The 21,011-nt window shown below is 40.1% G+C and overlaps 1 long non-coding RNA gene across 1 annotated transcript; it reads right to left on the bottom strand.

The window, feature by feature from the left end:
* Positions 1-2,724: 2,724 nt before the first annotated feature.
* On the bottom strand, positions 2,725-19,994 carry LOC128851395 (uncharacterized). Its single transcript, XR_008448758.1, has 3 exons — positions 19,846-19,994; positions 7,504-7,610; positions 2,725-4,470 (listed from the first exon to the last, which is right to left on the bottom strand). It is a non-coding gene; the product is annotated as an uncharacterized LOC128851395 (long non-coding RNA).
* Positions 19,995-21,011: the final 1,017 nt, after the last annotated feature.

Genomic DNA, 21,011 nt, shown 5'->3' with positions numbered 1-21,011 from the left:
TTGATCACCCATTCTGTATGAAAACCCAAACTGCATAAAATCTTATGTAAATACATCTAGCTTCAGCATTCAACCTTTATCATGCCTTCTTGACTATTAAAGGGCCCTCTATTTTCTTCTCATAAATGTACCTATGCACTGTAGTTAAGTGATTCACAATTTTCTTTTTAATGGACTAAATCTGATGAGTATTTACGCCTTTCCTTGTGCAGTGTTTTCTATGGCTCTTGAACAAGTCTGTGACTCTGCTTTTAAGAGCTCAATCTTTTCCAGTATGTCTACCTTTCTAACGAATTCATCTTTGCTATAGAGAAAAATGAAGTCGCCACCTCTTTCTTCCTACATTTACACTACCATGGATTATATTAGCCCTTAGGCCACAACATCATACGGGACACTTAGGTTGCCTACTTTGACCCTAAATAATTTCAGAAATGTTGCTTTTCAAGATACTACTGTAAATAAATTTCAGAATACCATTCTAACATATGACATAGGTTTATAAATCTGCAATAGCCAAAACTCATAGCAATTTTTTCTTTTGAAAAGACTGCCTTATCCAGCAGCTGAGATCGCATTGTATGCATGCTCTGTCTCCATTAATATATTCTAACATTGGTGTTATGTGCAAATTTTATCTGCAATACTTTTTATTTGCAAATTATTAATTGAAACAGTAATTGGATTTAGACTTCATGCTAACATGACCAGAAACATGCCTATTCAGTGAAGATTTCGTATCAATAAGTGTTTGAGATTCCCACTTTAAGGACAAGTCACATAGTTTGACTTCTTTACGCACATATATTTAATCCCAATAAAACTGCTGCTGCTTCTGCATCCTTTCCCCCAATGCTCCTTGTCCCTCTGTGAGGTGTGTTCCCTATCCCATGCTTTCTGATTCCTTATTCATGTTGTCTTCAGGTTCTTCTCTCCTCCACAAACTTTTTCTCTCCACTTCATTTTCAACACAAATTCTCTTTCTTCTTTTCTCTTGCTTACCTTCCCTTGCCCATAGTTGAAAGCACAATATAGACATAGTATTGCTGGGATGAAAGATTAAAAGTTGTACACTTACCTCATGCTTCACCTATAAAGACTTTCCCCTCAGCACAGAGTCTCAGTGTTGGGCAATTTATGCTGTATTGATTCCAAGGAGGAAGAATTACTGTCTGACAGCTACCCCACATCATTTATTAGCATCCAAAGTACAGTTGGGATTTAGCTAATGGGGCTTAACTATCTCCTTTTGCAGCTGCTGGAAGAAGTAGTCGCTTTGGAGGTGAAATTAATATCATGGCTATGCCCTCTCGTCACACTTAAGCACCTGAAGCACATTGTCCTTGGAGAATCTGGGTCCCTGCCTGAACATGTGGGCAGAGTCGTAATGATTTCTCTGCATCTGCTCTGTCGTTATTTAAGGAGAATGAATCTACAGAGATAGATGTGATTTTTACACTTTAGAAGAAATTCATTGTTCTTTTTGTCTTTGCATACAGGACTTTTTTCCTATAGATTGTGTAATGTTGAAATAAGTAGGTAGCTATGCAATGTTACGTGTCTTAGGTTCCTAAGGTATTTTGACCCTGACTATTGATACGTCCAGCACACTCAAACCAGAAGGCTTATGTTAATTAGTTGTTTCCAGCAGCAGCCAACGAGATATCCTCTGTGCTTACACATCTGACAAGTTTATCTCTGAATGATCATATAACATAGGGCCATGTGACAAACTTTCTTCCTTTACGACTTATGAACAGCATGTGATAAAAAGTATTACAAGGCTGATATGAGTTATTATAATAGTCTGCCTGACTCCTTTTTCTCTCCTTTTGACTACTTAGCCTTTTAACATTACAATATAGCTCTGGCGTGAGCTGTCAGAAAGCAATGCACCAAAGACAGTACTACAAGTGAGGCTTTCTGCACACATTAATAAGGAATTTGTCACTACTGTTAGAAATCCTTGTTCTTTCTCCTTCTCTTTTTTTTTTTTTTTCTGCTGAGGAGCTCGGAGGTCACTAGATGTTATCATTTAAATTCACCCATTCTTTGAACAGCCCCTCTGCATGCTTAGGGAGTTCATGTGAACACCAGCTTTGTCATTTCTCCTGCACAGCCGTGCGTCAGATGCGGCACTCCTTGCAACCAGAAGAAAACATGGGATTCTTCACTTCTACATAAAAATACTGAGCTGGATACATAACTGCAAGCCTGCATTAGAAAGCAGTGTTTTCTGTATCAGTCTCATCATAAACTGCAAGTTGGTACTTGCTTTTCTAGTCTACTTTCTCTCTTCATTCCCTGTTTTGTTTAAAGAATACTGAGATTTATTTTTTTTAAGAAATTCTCACAGTAATCAGGGTCCCTTTATCCCTACCACATCCCTGCATAAGTATCATGTCAGATTACCCCTTAAATCAGTGTTTGTTAAACAGCAGAGGGCAAGCCAAAGTGCAAAAGGAAGCTGGAAGGAGTCGCCCTAACCACAGAGGTGAAGCATACTTCTTCCTAGGGACAGGGTGCAAAAATAAGAAAATTTGGGAGGATATGGGAGTGAGTGCGAATCCTTCTGGCTCAGTGTTTGGCCAAAACAGACACATAGCCTGAAGTATCAATTAAAGTGTTATTTTTATTGGTGATATTTTGTTGTCATTGTTCTATTTTTGTCCAATTACCTAACAGCAAATAAATGCTAATGTTTCTTTCCTAGGACCACTTTTCCTTTACAAAAAGGGTAAATCTTGGAAGTGACATTGCTGCTCAGTTTTTCAATACAGATAGATTTTCAATGGAAAATTTTGAACTGCTGAATCCAGACTTGTGGGGGAATGTATGTAATCATTGCCACAGGAATGGGTTAGGACAGAGAAAGAAGAGCTGGTGATATAATTATCCAGGTCAAAACACATCCAATGGTTCATGTGATTCCCAGCTAGATTTAAGGAAGTTATTAGGAACTTACACTGGCAATCAAAAGTGATAGATTACATCATCTCCACCAAAATTTGAAAGATTTTCCTTGTAAACTGCAGCACAGTTCTATAAAAATCGCACTCCTCTGTCTTTTTTGTTCAGCAACTTGTTCTTTTTCTTTACTTTACCAGTGAAAAAATTAAACTGTCTTGCTTCCAATTCAAGATGTCTTCAAACGGTTTTCAGCCTCTAGAGGAAGCTCAAACAGCAAATGTATGTTGGTCTTTCCTCAGATGATGCCTATCACTGCCTTTTCCTCATACTACTGCTTCTTTTCTCTCCAGGCCAGCCTTCTAACTTGCCCCTAGGCCAGGCGGTTACCAGAAGATTCTCTCTAGGGGAGCCTCAGCTACAGTAGTTCAGCTGCTTTGCTAAGAAAGCTTTTCTCAGGTGCCCTTTTGAGATACTTAGAAAGCAGAAAGCTTTGTTTTGAAATTATGTTTTCCATAGTTTTTCCAGCTTCTTTCAATTCCTGCTTTGGAGACAATAGTCATTAAGAGCTCATAGGCTCATATATGATTGTTATTTTTTTTCCCAGAAAACATTTAGTATTGAGTCAGTTATGTCTCATGAAATATTTATCTTGAAAATGGTTGCAATGCACAACAAGAACTTGCTCTGAATATGTTACAAAAAGAATTTTTTTTTCTTTCCGTGGGCAATTGAAATGGGAATCCTCTATTGACTGGTCAGGTATTTATACAATTTGTTAATGTTTTTTTTAAGGGACACATGGATGGTGTTGATTTACAGCTAAGGAGAGGAAAGGTTCATTACTCTGTTTAAGTGTGAGTGCCAAAAAAGATAACTGTTCGAGGTACTAGAGGTTGGCTAAACACAGCCTCTTCATGACAGGGTTTCTTGTGTGTTACTTCTCCCAGAAAGCCAAACTAAATGCTATATGCCTGATTTCCCATATGTTTTTATTCCCTATGACAACTAGATAAATGTGACCTTGACTTGTAAAAACATGCATTGCCATTTGCAGTGAAAGAGAGCAAAAGATTAAAAACTCCTTAGCATTTTTTCTCCCAAAGGAAAGGTAGGAGTTTCATGTGATTTCCTCTACCATTGGACAATGTGGTAGGAAATTTCTATTTAATTAAAAATAAGACAGAAAGAAAAGAGGAGTATTTGTGACTAAGGCATGAAAAGTCAAAGTCAATGTAAGTCATATTTTACTAGGCTAGTTATTAGGATTGTTCAAACACTTTCTATTGATACTGTTTTTCTACAGAAAATAGGTTTTTAACTTTTTGTGTGTGTGCCTGAAGCATTTGCTTTTTAGAAAGTTCTTTCCACCCCTCTTTTTGTGAGTTTCTCCATTATTGAGTCAGGATCCATTAAGACTCTCTACTATTGAGTCAGAATCCATTTTCCACATCAGGTTCACTGGAACTGCTGTTCAAGTCTCTTGCATCCCATGTGAACCAGGTTTTCAGCCACATGTCACCTCCTATGAGCAATCATAGGGACTCCCAATATTTGAATTGCCTAGAAAGAGGGGAAAAGAAAAGGAAAAAACTTTAGGGTGTGGACTGAAGGTAACATTTAGCATTTAGGGTGTTCTTAGGTAAACACCATTCAGTTGTCCCTATGAAATGGTTCCATCCTCTGTAACACCAAAGAATCACATTTCTGACACAAGGTGAGAGTGGCTCAGGCTAGCTTTGTGTCAGAAAAGAGCTGCGCTATGCTGTTATCTAAATCTGGCCAATTTTTAAGCCTCTTTAAATTGTAGTTTGAACACTCTCAGATGAAACTTTGTAAGCTATTGGCAAGAGTTTCCAAGGAATACTTTTACATTTCAGTTGGATGTGTAATTGCAGTAGACTGTTCTGGGCTGTTCAGGCTAGCAAATCCATTTAACTATGTCCTTAAGGATTTCCTGCCAGGTCCTGGCAACATGGAAAAAGAAGGTGTATTTGAATGAAAAAGAAACAAGGCTTGTACAGCTGAGCCACAACAGGAAAACTAGAAAGAGATGACAACAAGAACTAAAGAGGGAAAGAAATTGGTTGAAAAATAATACTGCAAGAGGAATTGGGGTGGTAAAGGATATTTGGACCTGAGGTAACTGGACCTAACTGGGATGGAGGGTAGATAAGTTGGTGGGGAATAAACAGAGATCTGTGCATGCCTTTCTCTAGAAGTGGAATGGAATCTTTTGGTTGGATCTTTGAGATCATTCAGTCCAACCATGCTTGTCCACTACTAAACTATATCTCTGAGCACCTCGTCTACCCATCTTTTAAACACTTCTGGGGATGGTGACTTAGCCACTTCCCTGAGTAGCTGGTACCAGTGCCTAATAACCCTTTCAGTGGAGATAAGAAAGATCATAGTGCTTCTGAGTCTCACTTGTCTGCAGGCAGGACACAGCAATTTCTTACAGCCTACAGCACAGCTGGCCTTATTGGATGTGCTTCAGCTTGTGCAGATCCCATAGCAGCAAGTGGTTTTCCATATCCACAAGTATCAGAAGTTATTGCGATGGCACTAAGCCTTCCAGTTCTGGGGATGTCCAGCGCAATGTTTTATACGAGAGCAGAAGGGAAGCCTTCTGTCTTCAGAAAAGGAGGCTGAGGGGAGACCTTATTGCTTTCTGCAGCTGCCTGAAAGGAGGTTGTAGTGAGATGGGTTTTGGTCTCTTCTCACAAAATAACAAGCAATAGGATGAGAGCAAATAGTCACAAGTTGCATCAGGGGAGGATTAGGTTGGATATTAGGAAATATTGCATCACCAAAAGGGTTGTCAAGAACTGGAAAAGGCTGCCCAGGGAAGCAGTTGAGACAACATCCCTGGGTTTATTTAAAAGATGTGTAGACGTGGTGCTTAGGGATATGGTTTAATGATGGACTTGGCAGTGTTCAGTTACCAGTTGGACGCAATGATCTTAAATGTCTTTTCCAACCTAAATGATTCTGTGATTCTGTGAATCAAGAGTTTTGTGAGTAAATTCCCAAAGTATTTTCTCTTTTAAATACTGGCTTGGAAGAATATAATGTTGCATAGCTGAGCAACAAATGAGATGAAAAAATACCGGAAGGTAGTTCGCCTGCAAAACTTCTTTCTCTTGTCCAACATACCCTGGCACCTTGACTATACATTCCTACCCTCCTCCAATTCAGTGTGCTAGTAGGGCCATCCAGGGAGGGCCACACTGACACTAGCCATCCATCCCACTGAGGTGTTCAGAATCACTCCAGAGGCGCTTAACTCTCTTCCTTGACTGTAGAGGAGCTTGGTTCCTAACTGTAAGGTAAATGCTTAAGTGTGAAGGTATCCAAAGGTATCCAGATTCTGCTGTTAGCCCACAGAACATCATCCTTACCATAGAGAAAAGCTAGACTTTTTCTGAGAAATAACCATAGCAATTTAACAAAGACACTGCTGTTTGTGGGACTCCTCTGTTTGCCAAGGGCAATTCAGGCAGGAATGACAAGAAGGGGAAAATGAACCTTATAGTTAAATTTTGGGTTGCTCTGTGATTTGTGGCCACGCAGTGAAAACAAAATTTTTCAGATGGTCACTCATTTTTTGCATGCCTTTCTGGAGGGATGTGGGCAGATTTGTAGAGAAAAAAAGTACTCACTCTTGGATCTGAAGTAAACAAGATTACCCATCTTTGGATAGAGGAAACTCTTCTTGGTGTGAAGTACTCAGAAATATCAGGTCCTGTTTCTTTAAATTACATACCTAAAATACTTTTGGCTTTTTGACCTTAAGTTCCCCCTCTATGAAATGATAACACTTCCCTCTTGCAATGTGTCCCTGTCCTCAGAAACATGCTGTAAAAATAAATTCATTTTGTTCATAAAGCTCTTAGATACAATATTGTGAGTAGAGCCATGAAAAGTTCATGGGGAATTTAATAACTTTGTCTTCAGAGCAGGATATGAATTGTGTATAGTAAATAAGGCCTGCAGGCACAAATATTGCGTAGCTGCTCATTGTTTGAACTCTGCCCATCCTATGCATCAAATGTGAAAAAAGAAATGGGGAAAGAATAGTATGCATATTCACACAGAAGCTGATTTTACTTCTGATATTTGGTTTTACTTAGACAATTTTACTTGATTCTTCCCAGCTTCTGAAACTTGCATTGCCATATCTCATGGACTTCTAAGATACATTTAACATGCAATTAAAAAAGCATTCTTCAAATCAGCAGGAGGTTTGCTTTGCATGTATCTCCCACATCGCTTCTGGCTATGTCCATGTTTTGGTTCAGATCACATTCTAGGCAGCTAAAACTGGTCCATAAATATATCTGTCCCACAGAGCAGACATTTTCACTCCTCTGCTGTCTTGATATCAGGGAGTCTTAGCTGCTGTCAGTAAGAAAACCTGTGCTGATGAGAAAAACTTATTGTATTTTTTAGTACTAAAAGCAGATATGATTCCTCATAGAACTGACTGCTTAAATTAACATTAAATAGATTTGTGAAGAACACTTCTTTATTACCCACCATTTTCTATTTTAGTATTTTAAATTATTTTATTCACTCCAAAATTTAACTCACAGGATTTTTCTCAGTGTTCTGTTGTCTCTCAGTTATAGTGGCCATTGTCTTGAAAACAGTACTGTTCACGATGCATCCTCTCATGTGAAATAGAGGACCTATTGCTCCTAAAACACAACAAAGAAATGAAACAAATACGCAGAATGAATCTTTCAAGAACATAACTATTACAAGATGAGATGTTACTTCATGTCGTTCTTTTCTACGTCTGTTTAGATAGAAATCTTTGCATTCTCCATATATCTGTAAAATAGATGTTACTGATAAATAAGCTTGAGTATAGTTTGCTTTTACTGGTCTTGATCGTTTTCCTTTTTTTTGATGTAAGAGCGAAAGGTATACTTCTGTTTGGTCCCTGAAAAGGCAGGGAGAAGCCCACTGCTGAAGTAACTAGCTGAAAAGATGAGGTGAATTGCCTGCCAGGGGAACTGAGGGTGAGCCCTGCCTGAGCTGCTGCAGAACCATAAATAAGTCAGTCAGGTTTTACCTGTTTAGATCTGAAAAGATAGTCTCCAGCACAAGTTCTTATCTGGGGCATTCGAGTCAATGGATTGCAGCCCGGTTTTCTTGAAACAGCTGCATCATGTCATGCATCATCGCACACACACCTCTGCTGAAGGCAGAGGAATTTCTGTTAAACCTAACCCCCTGCTTATTATATACCAAGCCTAATAAAGCCAAAGAATATCTTCCTTCTGAAATCCCTTTTTCCCAGTTAGCCATTCAGACATCTTCAGAAATAACCATCTGTAATGCAGATGCTACAAGTTAAAGATCAAGTGGTAGACTTAATGCTGAATTTCACTTTTATGTTTAGACTTGTATGACCAGCTCTCATTCTCTAGTGAATTAATATGATTCTATTTTCCTCTTTAAAATATATGAGAGAGATGCTCACAGACCCTTAAATGTAGTTGTATGAGTACGCTGCTATAATTAATGCCCTGGTCTACTCTCTCTTTTTTTATTTTCAGCATACAAGTCCTGTGGAGTTTGCAGATTGATTCAATTGCAAAGTTAGATTCCCACTGTGATGGAAGTTTTCAAATCACTGGGCCTTTCTGCCTGTCCTGCCAGCCAAGGAACAATGGGTACTAATTAAAACCCGGCTTAAAAGGTTCCCCTTTACTTCACCGTTTGAGGCTTTAGAGGGGCAGACAGGGGAAGGATGCCTTGCTCTGTTTATGCATATGCAAGCACTTAGTGAGCTGGGTGGCTGACTAGGGGTCGAGAAAACACTACAAAAGCCTAGTGCTTATAGGAAAAGGCTGAATTTCAACCTGAGGAGGTTAGTTAACAGACTAGACTGAAGAGGGCCCAGCTGTATTTTCTTTCCAAAATTTGAGGCACCTTTCAAAATAGAGCTTGCTTTTTTATCATTTGCTTCTACGGAAATGCTCAGGTCTCTGTCTTCATGTATTAAAGTGAGCAGTGTTCTTAAAGTGCAAGGATAAGAAGTAAGTGAGTTTCCTTTCATTTTACTAATAAGATTTATATGTTAGTCAATCAGTTTTGTTAATCAACTAGGCTGTCTGTGCCAAAATATATATGTGGAATAAAATCCCTTTTCTACTTCAAGGGTTTGTTCCTTGAGCTGTTGTCTTTTTTTAAAATGGAAAAGTTCCCATCAGACATTTCTGTTGCTCAGTGATATAACTGAATTATAAGAAGTATGCAGACTTCTGCTGTTCCTGAGGAAGAAAAACGGGAAATGAACTATACCTTAGAGCTTTATTTCTAAATGTATATAAAATTGCTCAGTACCAGAATATGGCTTCATTGTGTCAAGCAAATTCAATATGCAAAGAACAGAAAGCACAGCATTGCAAATAAACTCATCAATAAGCCACACAGGTTTTTGTTTGATGTAATTTGTAACTGACAACTTGATCAATCTTGCATTGAATAGTCCCTTAGAAATACAGGAGTAATAGGAGCAGAATCTGCCTCATGTCTTTTGTTGAACAGCAGTTCGCATGGTGGCATTCACAAACCTGTCCTAGCCTTCTTCAGCTGGTTTTTTTCTATAAAATTATCTCACCCATTGAGATAGCAGAACAATATTTCATGGGACAAATTGCATGTCGTCGATAGTGAATAGTCAAAATGAACAATTCCAAACTTTTTCAATCTCTGTGAAGAATGAACGCTTATGCAGAAATCATGAGTGCCTTGCAAATAACTCACCCCCCCAAAAAGACTATTAATTTATCTTTTCTTCTTGTCTACAAACATTGTCTAAGTGGTTAGCTGTATAGCTATTTTTATAAAAGTACCCATAAGATATTTCTTTGTTTTATTTTTTACAGAGATATGCTGTAATAATTAATACTGCCTAATAGAACTACTTTCATGCTGAAGACTGCTTAAAAGACTAAAGATGTCTAGGATCAGGGCATATGGCTTTTGTTGTGAGCCACATGCACTGAGGAATAAAGGCAGCTAAGCCCAACCTCCTACTCTTACTCTGTCACTCAGTGGCTGTTCACACTGTGATTCCTGCTGCAGAGAGGAGACAACTGCTTTTTTCTCCTTCTTCTCCACCCCCTCACTCCCTCTTTTAAAAATTGTTTTAGTTCTCCAAAGAAGTGGGAGAGGAGTGAGACCATTTGGGAGAAACCTGCTTCTGCCCCTGTGTTTTTCTTCCCCATTCACTCAGCTGGGCAGCCAGAAAGGGAAAGTTCCTAGAGCAAAGGGGACAGGGCTTGATCCAGCATGCATTCATAGGGATTTAGCTGTGCCCATGAGAAGGGGGACTGGCCCTTGTCATGGGCACAGCTAAGTCCCTGTGAATTCAAAAGCAATATGCCTCTGAGAAAACAGCAGTCTGCAGCCCAGACACACAGGTCAGTTCACAGAATGGCAGGAGCTTTGCTGGTGCAACACTCTACATAGCTATGTAGCTCTGAAGGAGCACGGCTGACATGCAGCCTCCAAGTTCTGATCCCGCACTCGCACATACCAGCACTGCCTCACCAGGACAAAGAGACAGGAACCATGTGAGGAGCCTCTCTGCGTAACAAATACCTACAGCAGGTGCAAAGGACCAACTTTGCAGAGGTCTTTGAAGATCCATTTAATAGGTACCTCAGAGGTTGAAGACGATTTGAGGAACACCTCAACTAAGCTGTTACTTTCTCATTCAACAGAGTTTTTTCAGGAATGCTGGATCACTCAACTCACCCATCCATCTCTATTTTTCTAAAGGATCACACCATCTGTTCCTTAGCTTGATGCTAGCTAGACAGGAGCAGATAAAAAGACTTTTCTCTGGAACATGCTACTGATTGCTCCCGGTAAACTAAGTCAGGGATTCCTCAGAGACTTCTACATACTATGCCTCACTGTGGTAACTTAAAACTGGATACTGCATCTCATCTGTCCTGTGATCTTCACAAGGAGATGATAGCAAGAAAAGACTTTTCACCATTTTCACAGCTATTTCTCACATAACAACTGATCTGTCTTATCTGGTGGGTCCCAATTGCCAGTGACATAACTTTATGTGCTCTAAAGCTGAACTAACTCTGATACATACACTATGTCACCGCTCTTTGCTGGATATGGACAGGTCCAACGTAAACCTGAGCAGTCAGCTTCTGGAACAAACTCCCAGTCAGAGTAAGGTGGGGAGGTAGGAGCAGAGGGGAAAAATATTTCTTATTTTAGGGACAACGTGTACATGAAGGAATTTCATTATTAGGGAGCATGTAACTAAGCTGGTGACCCAGGAAGTTGCTTCCAGATAGCTTTTATGCATAAATTTGTTGAAGGAAAATGAACCAGCAGTTATCTGTAGGTAAGTCCAATCTGATCTGAAGAAGATGCTTGAACTCTGCTGCGTGATTGGCAGAGTATTTTATTAAGATGCTGCACTTGGACTTTAAAATATTGAATTCTCACCTTTTTATGACATTTTTCAACAAATGATAGTGTGTTTCTCAGAAGTGAATATCTGTTTGCTTAAGGACAGTAGATTCAAGGTTAATCACCAAATTATTTTCTTTTCAAATATCTAATCCATATAGCCACTGAGCTTCATTCTTGAATGAAGTTCATGGGTGCTAAAATTAGTATAATTATATGCCAATCAGTTTCTTCTTATCCTATGGTCTATCTGTTATGACTAAACTTTAATACCACCTGTGACACTGGCAGGGGGATTCTGTCTGATCTTGCACAAGAGAAATAGTGCCATGCAGAACAGAGCCAGTCAGGGATCCTGCAGGATCTTTCTCTTGTCCCAGTTACCTCCAGCCCTGTGAATCGGTGTGACTACTTAGATTGCTTGATGGCAGAAAGACCAAGAATTTGTGGAGCATTCTGGGAGTCAGGATAGCCCTGCACTATTTCATGGAATCATAGAATCATAGAATCATAGAATAGTTTGGGTTGGAACCACCTAGTTCCAACCCACCTCTGATGAGCAGGGACACCTCTAACTAGATCAGGCTGCCCAAGGCTCCATCCAACTTAGCCTTGAAAACCTGAGGAATGGGGCACCCACAACTTCCCTGGGCAACCTGTTCCAGTGCCTCAACACTCTCATGGTGAAGAAATTCTTCCTTATGTCTAGTCTAAATCTGCCCCTCTCCAGTTCATACCCATTGGGCCTAGTCCTATCACTACAAGCCTTTAAACAGGCCCTCCCTTACATTCTTGTAGACCCCCTTCAGGTACTGAAAGGCTGCTATAAGGTCTCCTTGGAGCCTTCTTTTCCTTCTTATGTTGAGGATTCCAGAACTGGACACAATACTCCAGTACTGGACACAATACTCCAGAACTGGACACAATACTCCAGATGAGGTCTCACAAGAGAGGAATAGAGGAGCAGAATCACCTCCCTCAACCCACTGGCCGCGCTTCGTTTGATGCAGCCCAGGACAGAGTTGGCCTCCTGGGATGTGAATGCACATTGCTGGCTCATGTCAAGCTTCTCATCAACCAGCACTCCGAAGTCCTTCTCCTCAGGGCTACTCTCCACCACACCATCCCCCATCCTGTATTGAAATTGGGGATTGTCCCAGCCCAGGTGTAGAACCTTATACTTGGATTTGTTGAACCTCATGAGGTTCCTACAGGACCATTTCTCCAGCCTGTCCAGGTCCCTCTGGATTACATCACGTTCTTCTGGTGTGACAACTGCATCGCTCACCCTGGTGTCATCTGCAAACTTGCTGAGGGTGCACCCAATCTTGCAGTCTATGTCATTGATGAAGATATTAAACAGTGCTGGTCCCAGTATGGACCCCTGAGGGACACTACTTGTCATGGATCTCCATCTGGACTTCAGGCCATTGACTACTACTCTCTGAATATGACCATCCAACCAGTTTCTTATCCACCAAACAGTCCACCCATCAAATCCATATCTCTCCAATTTAGAGAGAAGGTCGTTGTGGGGGACTGTGTCAAAGGCTTTACAGCCTAGCCTGGCTTTGACAATGCACGCGCTTCGCTGTGTGCTCATGCATAAGCCTTGACCTAGACACCAGAGAGCTAATGCTTGTGATTACTGTAGCGCAAATTTTAACCTGGATCTGTCCAATTCAAGCAGGTGGTTAGACAACCTACCATTTAACCCAGCCTTGCCCTCTGATGGAGTCTACCCAGGAGCTAGATATGCTGGATGTCATTTGTACCTAGCTTTGTAATGTTCTGAGTCTAATCAAAGGAAACTTCAACAGCCTTATTCTGGTAAGTGTAGTCCACGGGAGAGGTGAGCTTCCCCAGAGTTTCCATCCTCTCTGTTCTCAAGGAAGAATATAAAAAAAAGTTCCTAAGCTTCTATATACCAATGGAAAAGTATTTGTCATCATTTCACTCCATTATTAATTTTTACCCATTGCCATGGATGCATTCATAACACTCAGCAATCAGCATTTTGGCGGGTGATGGTGATGTGCTGTGATGTGTGTTTATTTATCTTTCTGATAGCCTTTGGAAGCCTGAGGATTTTTAAGAACCCAAGAGCACTTTTTATTTATTCTACAATTTGCTATAGTAATGCAGAAGAAAATAGTTTTGCACTGGGGCAAAAAGTGACACTATCTTGTGGTTTTAAATGTGTTTCTCAAAGTATGTGGATGAAACTTCTGGCAAGGAGTGACAGTATGTGGGTGGATGTTGATCAAATAGGTGAATAATTGTAATAAATTTACACTTACCACATCAATTCTAAGCATCCTTTCAGTATGTTGAGAAGAAACAACTTCAGAAAATGTGCCACCTAATTTAGATGTGATTTGAATACAGTTAAGTAGACTCTACTGAGTTTGATCACAAAATACAGGTGATATGCACAGAAAAACTGTAGTGAAATTGTACAGTTTTCTGTCAATGGAGCTTTCACATACCCATACTTTATCCTCAGTTTTATTGTTTCCTGCTCTGGGAAGCCTCAGAAAATTTATCAGAGAGTACTTTGACAATCCAAGTGCATTTATACATACTGATGAGACAAATGCCCATGCCTTTAATGTCTATAGAGCTTTGCATAGTGGAAATTTGTTCAAAAGTGACATCAGTATAAGTTTTTACTAAAAATATCAAAACCTGCTCTCTAAAACTGGTAGCAAATGTTCAGTTTGAAAAAATCTAACAAAAAAAATAACAAAAAGCTTCTTTCTGTTCCCTGTTAGTGCTGAAAACCTTAGCACTGAACACATAGTATATAAATAAACCACTGTGATCAACACCTGAGAGCTTATAAATGTCTGAAATGTATGGTGACAATTTGCAGGACTTCTGTGTTGCTCCCTCATGCCCACTTACAAACTATTTGGATAATCTGGAACCTGTTAGGCAATACCATATACCATTGTTTGCTAGTCTCCTCTAGGCTTGCACTGCACAATAATAAATACCGCAATGAATGCTTCAATTTATATAGGGGAGCAGCAGAGACATGCAGCTCTCCTTTGCTTTTTGTGATGCAAGTGTGCCTGATAAAATGAGTTGCAACTGAGCTGCCTTAGCCACCTGGTAAAACCATGTCTGCTTTCAGCTCCCGGTCTTATACCTTAGTAGTTCACTGTTTTCATCCAGATTTGCAGTGTCCTCCATTCCATGTGTCTGGGTGTTTGTATTACTGTAGTTTTATCACTCAGGGTCTGTTTGCTGCGGGAAACTAGGTCTAGAAAACTTTATACGTTGGGCTCAGTTCACCTTGACTATAACAATGTGGATTCAAGCATACTTGGCGGCCAAATTCCCCTAAAGATGTTTGCGGCAAGCAGATGGAAATTCCGCAGAGGTCTCTGGACCTCATTCAGAAATGATCTGAATGATTGTTACTCATCAGGTCTAACTGATCATTAAAAGGCTTTTAAGTGTTTCCAAGCTGTTCCCCAATTTATCACACAGTTTGGATAAAGAAAAAATCAAGTTCCAGTTGAAGAAAAGGAAAAGTAAAAAGAACAGAGAAGGTCCTGTTCACCTTCTGCCCTCCTCCCTCCTTGCTTCTTTCCTGTTCTTTTCGGCTTCTGTGCTGTTCCCCATCCATATGCCCTTCACATATCCCTGCCATCACTAATTCCTACACCGTCTAAAATGCTTCTGAGTCCTATTTCAGTTCTGGTGTTCAATAGATGTGAGTCCCATTGATTTATGCCAGGGCTGAATTTTGTCCCCATGGCATACCAAATTGCTTCTGTACACACATGGAATGCCAAATCAGTGTACAGGCATACCACTTTGTAACCACTTTATTACTCATTTAAAGTTGGCATGAAATTTATGCCCTTATTTATGTCACTGCTTAGTCTGGACTGTTACATACATTTGATCTTGTACACAGCTGGGTGATTTAGAGGACCAGCAGTGGATACAGCACCTATACCTTGTAAATTATTGGCTCAAATTCTAATCAAGTCATTAAACCAAACCAACCAAAACTTATTTCTGTGCAATGCTGTTGTAAAAATGAGGTTGGTTTCCACCCAGTTCCCAGTACACGTGTGTCAGCACCACAGTTGACTCTGATTAGCACCCTTGCTGGCCACAAAGCTCCGAAGCCAGGGATTTAAGCAGGCAGAGAGACTGAACTTTTTGTCCTGGCCTCAGGTCATGGCAGGTTGATGAACAAGCAAGTCCTACTTCTGCCTCAGCTATAGCTGCCTTCTATTTTCTGGGACTAGCACTCTGGCACCTTCCACAAGCACACTGTTTTCATAAAAAACATTTAACTCTCGTCTCGTTGTATGATACAGGAGAGTTTCAGAGTTAATACGACTTTGGTCTGAGTAGGGATTACAGGAGTTTGACCCCTCCAGGATCTTTGTCCTAGATTTCAGCCTTGGCAGGTGGAGCATTCTGTAACCAGTTGACATTTTAGTGGCTAGTTTGTGAGTCAAATATCTTATTTTATGTTTTCCTTTTTGGTTTGGATAAGTTTATATGGGTTTCGGAAGTATTTGGAAAAGTTGCATGAGCTTTGTGGTGCCACTGCACCTTCCTTGAGCCAAAGAAGTTGCTTTCCTCATTGAGAAATCTCACTTCAAAAGAAGTAGTGATGTTTTTTAAATTAGTGTTTCAGATGGCTTTTATTTCCAAATGTCTGCATCACTCAGAAAACCTGAGTTTACCCTGGTTTGTGGTACTTCTGATTTATTTTTCCTATTTAGAGGTCTCTTTTTTCTACATGCATCCACTTTCTTCACACAGATACCCACACACCCCCCACCACCTGAAAAAAAAAGAATGAAGGAGTGACCTCTGGTCTTGTTTCAGTTTGAGGAAAGAAAATAAGAATGTAAAGGGATTCTGGATCTCAGCCATTACAATGAAAAACATCTGTTGAAGCCTTTGCAAGCATAAATTTATCTTACCATAGGCATGATTACTAATTAAAATTCACATTCTTTTTTCTAAGAAGTTATTTCAGCTTCATAATCTGAAAAAGGAAAGGTAGAAACCTGTTGAATTTTGCTGCTGTTGTAAAGCAGAGATGACCAAACTTTATTCTAGGCACTACCTGATCGTAGTCCAGGGAGCAGGATGATCGCTGGCTCCTTTGCTCTCTTTCTCTCTGCTAAATTACATAAAATTGTTTCCTACTGTTGTGTTTCCATGTAAGCAACCAGACAAAGTACTATGGAGCTATTGTGGAGTCCCAGATCAGAGGAGTGGCTTTTATGACTGCAAATGTGAAAGGCGGTTTCAGGCGAATCTGTAAAACTACTATTCATATTTCAACAAATCTATTATATCTGAGGAACGCAATGTCTCGGGAGTTGCAAGGACCAAATTCTTGTGGCCAAGGTTAGTTTTGGCACTCAGGCTATGAGTGTGTATCACACAGTCTTGCTGGGATACCAATATGTTTTGGGATCTGTGTCGGAGTTGGAACTTGCCCTTGCCTGAGTCATAACAGTGAATCTAAAGAGAAAGAAGCAGCCAGACCTGGAAGGCTGTCAGCCCCAATCCTGAGCTGGGCAGGGAGCCCTCAGGAGACGCTTGCTGCAGAGGTCTCCATGCTCTCTCCCTGCAAAGAAATTTTCATGAGCCAACATGAAAATACTCTTTGCTACAACAGATCCCATCACATGGCTTTCTTCAATGTGGAATTTTTATATAATTCCACTGATTAAACTCTTCCCTGTGATATATTCTTTGGGACTTCTGAAATTTTAACACAGAAAATGAACTGTGAGTGAGTGAATGCTCTGTACAGTTCTGTTATCTTCCTCAGAAAATCTCCTCTTCATGCCCGTGACCTCTATCTAATCTAATGGCATAAATCACTTCCTTAGATACTGTAAATTCAATGGCCGTGCTATGCTGCCTCAAACGGTAAGCTAATGAATCTGGTCATAGACTTACTTAGCAATGTTTGATAGAAATTGTAAATGATGCCTGTTTTTATTGGAGTGAAGTAAAATTTAAGCATAGGTAATACAGATGATAAACTTGCAACACTGGCAAACTGAAAAACATATGGGACCTATATGTGTGCCAATTCAAACACAGCTTTATTAAACGTGCCTGATTTTAAGCTACCTTTTAGTATTCCATTTAGCAGTTTAATGAGAACCAGTTATAACATAGTTGGGGTTTTTTCTGTGTTCAGAATTCAGCAAGCTGCACAGCTGACATGCAGATCAATTTAGGCAGACAGCATCAGAAAAATACAATTAAGGCCTTTACTGTAAGTAAATATGGGACATCTATGTGACCTTCTAAACCAACACATCATTTACACAGTCTGCTGAGAACATCTGAAGCAGAAGCTATCAGTGTTTCCTTGAGACTTTTTAGCATAAAGAATGTATCATGAATTAAAGAACTCAAGCTGTTGACTACAAGGACTCCAGCATTACGGCTAGAGAATGGTACCTAGCAGTGTCCATTCTTACATTAACATCTGCAGCCATTGAAATGGCCACTTGCTCCTGAAGGCAGGGGAGCAGTCTATTATGGACATGTTACTGAGTCCTCTTTCAGCTGCTGTTTCGTTGAAGTGCCAGGTGCAAGAGATGTGCTTGAAAAGAGACTATAGAAGAGAGTAATGGTCACATTGATTACAAACTGATAATTGCTCACTCACTATTTCCTCAGTATTCAGCCAACTAGCTGTTTCAGCAATTATTTTCCTCTTCTTTATTTCTCTTAATGGTGTGCCCAATATTGGGCACTGTTTCCCTCCTTTATAGCTCTAGCCTGCTATTGAAATCCTGGAAGTGTAATGTATAGCATTAGCTCTAGCGTGTATGATTAATATAATCACAAGCTTAGCTCTGGAAGGAATCCACTCTGTAGTTTACATTAGCTGTTAGATGACCTAAAATTCTCCCCTCTCTCCCTATTCCTATGCAAAGAACTGGTTCCGTGTTTTTACTTTTCTTTTTTATTATCTTTATGATTTTGCTAAGCCTGGTGAAAGAGCTGACTGCTTGCCATTTTCCACATTTGCAGTAACCCTATAGTTCCAAATTCTGTTTTCAGATGCACAGGGATGATGAGGGTCACAGAGCACCATACATCTTTGTTAGCAGAGCTACTGCATCTGTGGCTGCTGACTTATATAGGTTAGAACACAACAGCTGAGAAAGGTATTCACAAAAGCCTGCAAGCATTTCTGCTTCTTTTATTTCATTGACAATTCTTCAACTTTTTTTTTTCCAGCTGAGATATTATGAGGAGTGACACCCTTTGTGTGAAGTAATGAAATCATTGCTTTTTAAAGATAGGCAAATTACAAACATTGAATTTCATTTATTAAAATTTCTATTCTCAAGTAAGAAATCTTGGCTTACATAAGGATTTCAAGGTCAAATGCAAGCTGACTATATTTAATTTAGGCTCCAGAAATACAGATTCCATTTCTTTTTTTAAAAAAAAATAATTCTAGAGAATTAAATTCTGTGGCAGCATATACCAGTTAGTAATAGAGGCTAAAAGAAGCAAAACCTGCAATTCCCCTTTCTCTGAGAAAAATAAAATGAACTATTTGAAGAGACCAATTATGGAAGCTGAGATCAATATAGCATTAAAAATCAGTTAGGCTGAAATGCCAGACGATGACAGATTATCATATGAATTAGATCTTTGCTACAAGGAACAATTATCACAGCACCTGTTAGAAGCTTACTGTTGCTATTTCAGTACAGCAAATCTCCTTTTATCAATGAAAAAACACCTCGATAATATTGACTGAAAAAAAATGCTAGTAGCTTCCCTACTGTGGTAAAGAAGCTGCCGAGCAGTGTAACAGATAAAGTGCCCGCTAAAATGTGACAGGTTGCAGGTGGAGACCTGGAGATGAAAGTGATCAAATTATTTTTAACAGATTTCCTTAGAATGGGAGACTCTTCATAGTTGTCCGCAAAGCTGCTGATATTCATGAGCCCAGAGCAGTTTTCTTGACAGCCGCAAGAAGGCTTTGACATACCATGATGCAAAGTTTTGAGATAAGGACTAGATTCAGTCAGTGATTTAAGATACTATACAGAGTACCAATGACAACTGGAATCAAACATGATTCCCTCCCATACAGATTAAGCAGAAATAAAAGGCAGGGGTCTCTGAGGTTATCGTTTGGGCTGTTGGAAGTGGAAATAGTGAAACACAGGAATACAAAAAGTCTATGCTCTGGCCTCCCTCGCTGCCAATCTATGCTAACTGTTTTATTTCTAAGCTCAGAAAGTTGAGGCTAGCAAAACTGGGGCAAGCTAATTGTCTAATCCCATGTTTCAATGTCATTCAGCCACAAACAAAATTTGCTGCGTGAATAATTTGTCATTTATGATGAGCGTTGGTAAATCTATTCTGGCCATGTCAGAATAAGTCTGCTCAAACAAAGTAAAAGTGGATCCCTTTTCCACTACAAGAACTTTCAAATACCTGTTGCCTCTCCAGGCAGGCATCTCCCTGCCTCCCTGGGGTGGTCTCCTGGCTATCGGCTGATGGGATGTTACTTGCCCCTTTCCATTTTGAAATGCAGCTTTCTGATAGCAGCCCACAAGCCTGAGAAATCAGCATTCCTTCCTCATCCTTTCAATACGGAGCTGTAAAAAAATCACAAGTTTCGCTTCCCTGTAAGGAGAAGAGCATGTACGGAAAATGAGTATAAATTTTCTTGTGGTTATTGCATCCAAGCACAGGGCAGGGAGCACAATCCTTACCTCAGAACAACCATGCCAATGGAGCGGGTTTGCAGGACGGAGCTTGCACCGAGGAGCTGGGCTGCATGGCAATGCCACAGCCTGGCCGCTGCATTGTGTGAATGGCCTAATTGGGAATGCCAGGTCTCATCCATCCAGCAAAGCGTGCTGAAAGCACAGTCGCCTGCCTGGGCTCAGGACTGTCCTACCCTGTTCCTGGCTGAGAAATGAACTGTAATCACAGCCAGACAGTACAGGGGACTACTTGCGGTGAGTACTGTATATGGCAATATGTGGGAAGGGTTTTAAGCCCCTTGTTGCAGTTATAGGGAGCGCATAGGATGTTGTTCTGTGTTCTCTCTCTTCCCTGAACTTTTAACCTCATCCCACCTCTAGCCATGCTCAAAATGACAGCCACTGAAAAGGGGGGGGGAGGGAGGGCAGGGAAATGCTTTCCATTCCTTTCTCTGTCTAAATATGCAAATATACAAATATGCTTAAGATGGCCATAGGCTTTGGTACTGCTTTCTCTCCCACTAAGTGATTCCATCCTCCCAGCCAATGTGGTGGTTCACATGAGTAAAAGGAGATTTTTTTCAGGTAAGGAACTTTATTGTAGGACAGATGCCAAAACAAGCAAGAAAGCACTTAGACAGTTTTAATGGGCAATGTTTTCCTCTCAACTTTGAGCTAAGATATGGGGTATTACGAGCTAAGGCATCATGTACTCACACTTCCAAAAGGAAAACATTATAAGGAGTATAACCTCTTAATATTACTGGAGAAGGCTATCCACTTTCCAGTTCATTTCTTGCTGAATTGTGAATATTAAAAAGAAAGCCCCAAAATAGTACTTGAATTTGCCAGTGAGATCCACATCAATGCATACCTGTCAGTGCTACCCAC

This window comes from Cuculus canorus, chromosome 2 (assembly GCF_017976375.1).
Source record: "Cuculus canorus isolate bCucCan1 chromosome 2, bCucCan1.pri, whole genome shotgun sequence".
NCBI classification, from domain to species: Eukaryota; Metazoa; Chordata; class Aves; order Cuculiformes; family Cuculidae; genus Cuculus; species Cuculus canorus.
Note: the sequence above shows the minus strand (reverse complement) of the source record. Positions and strands in the feature narration are given on the sequence as shown.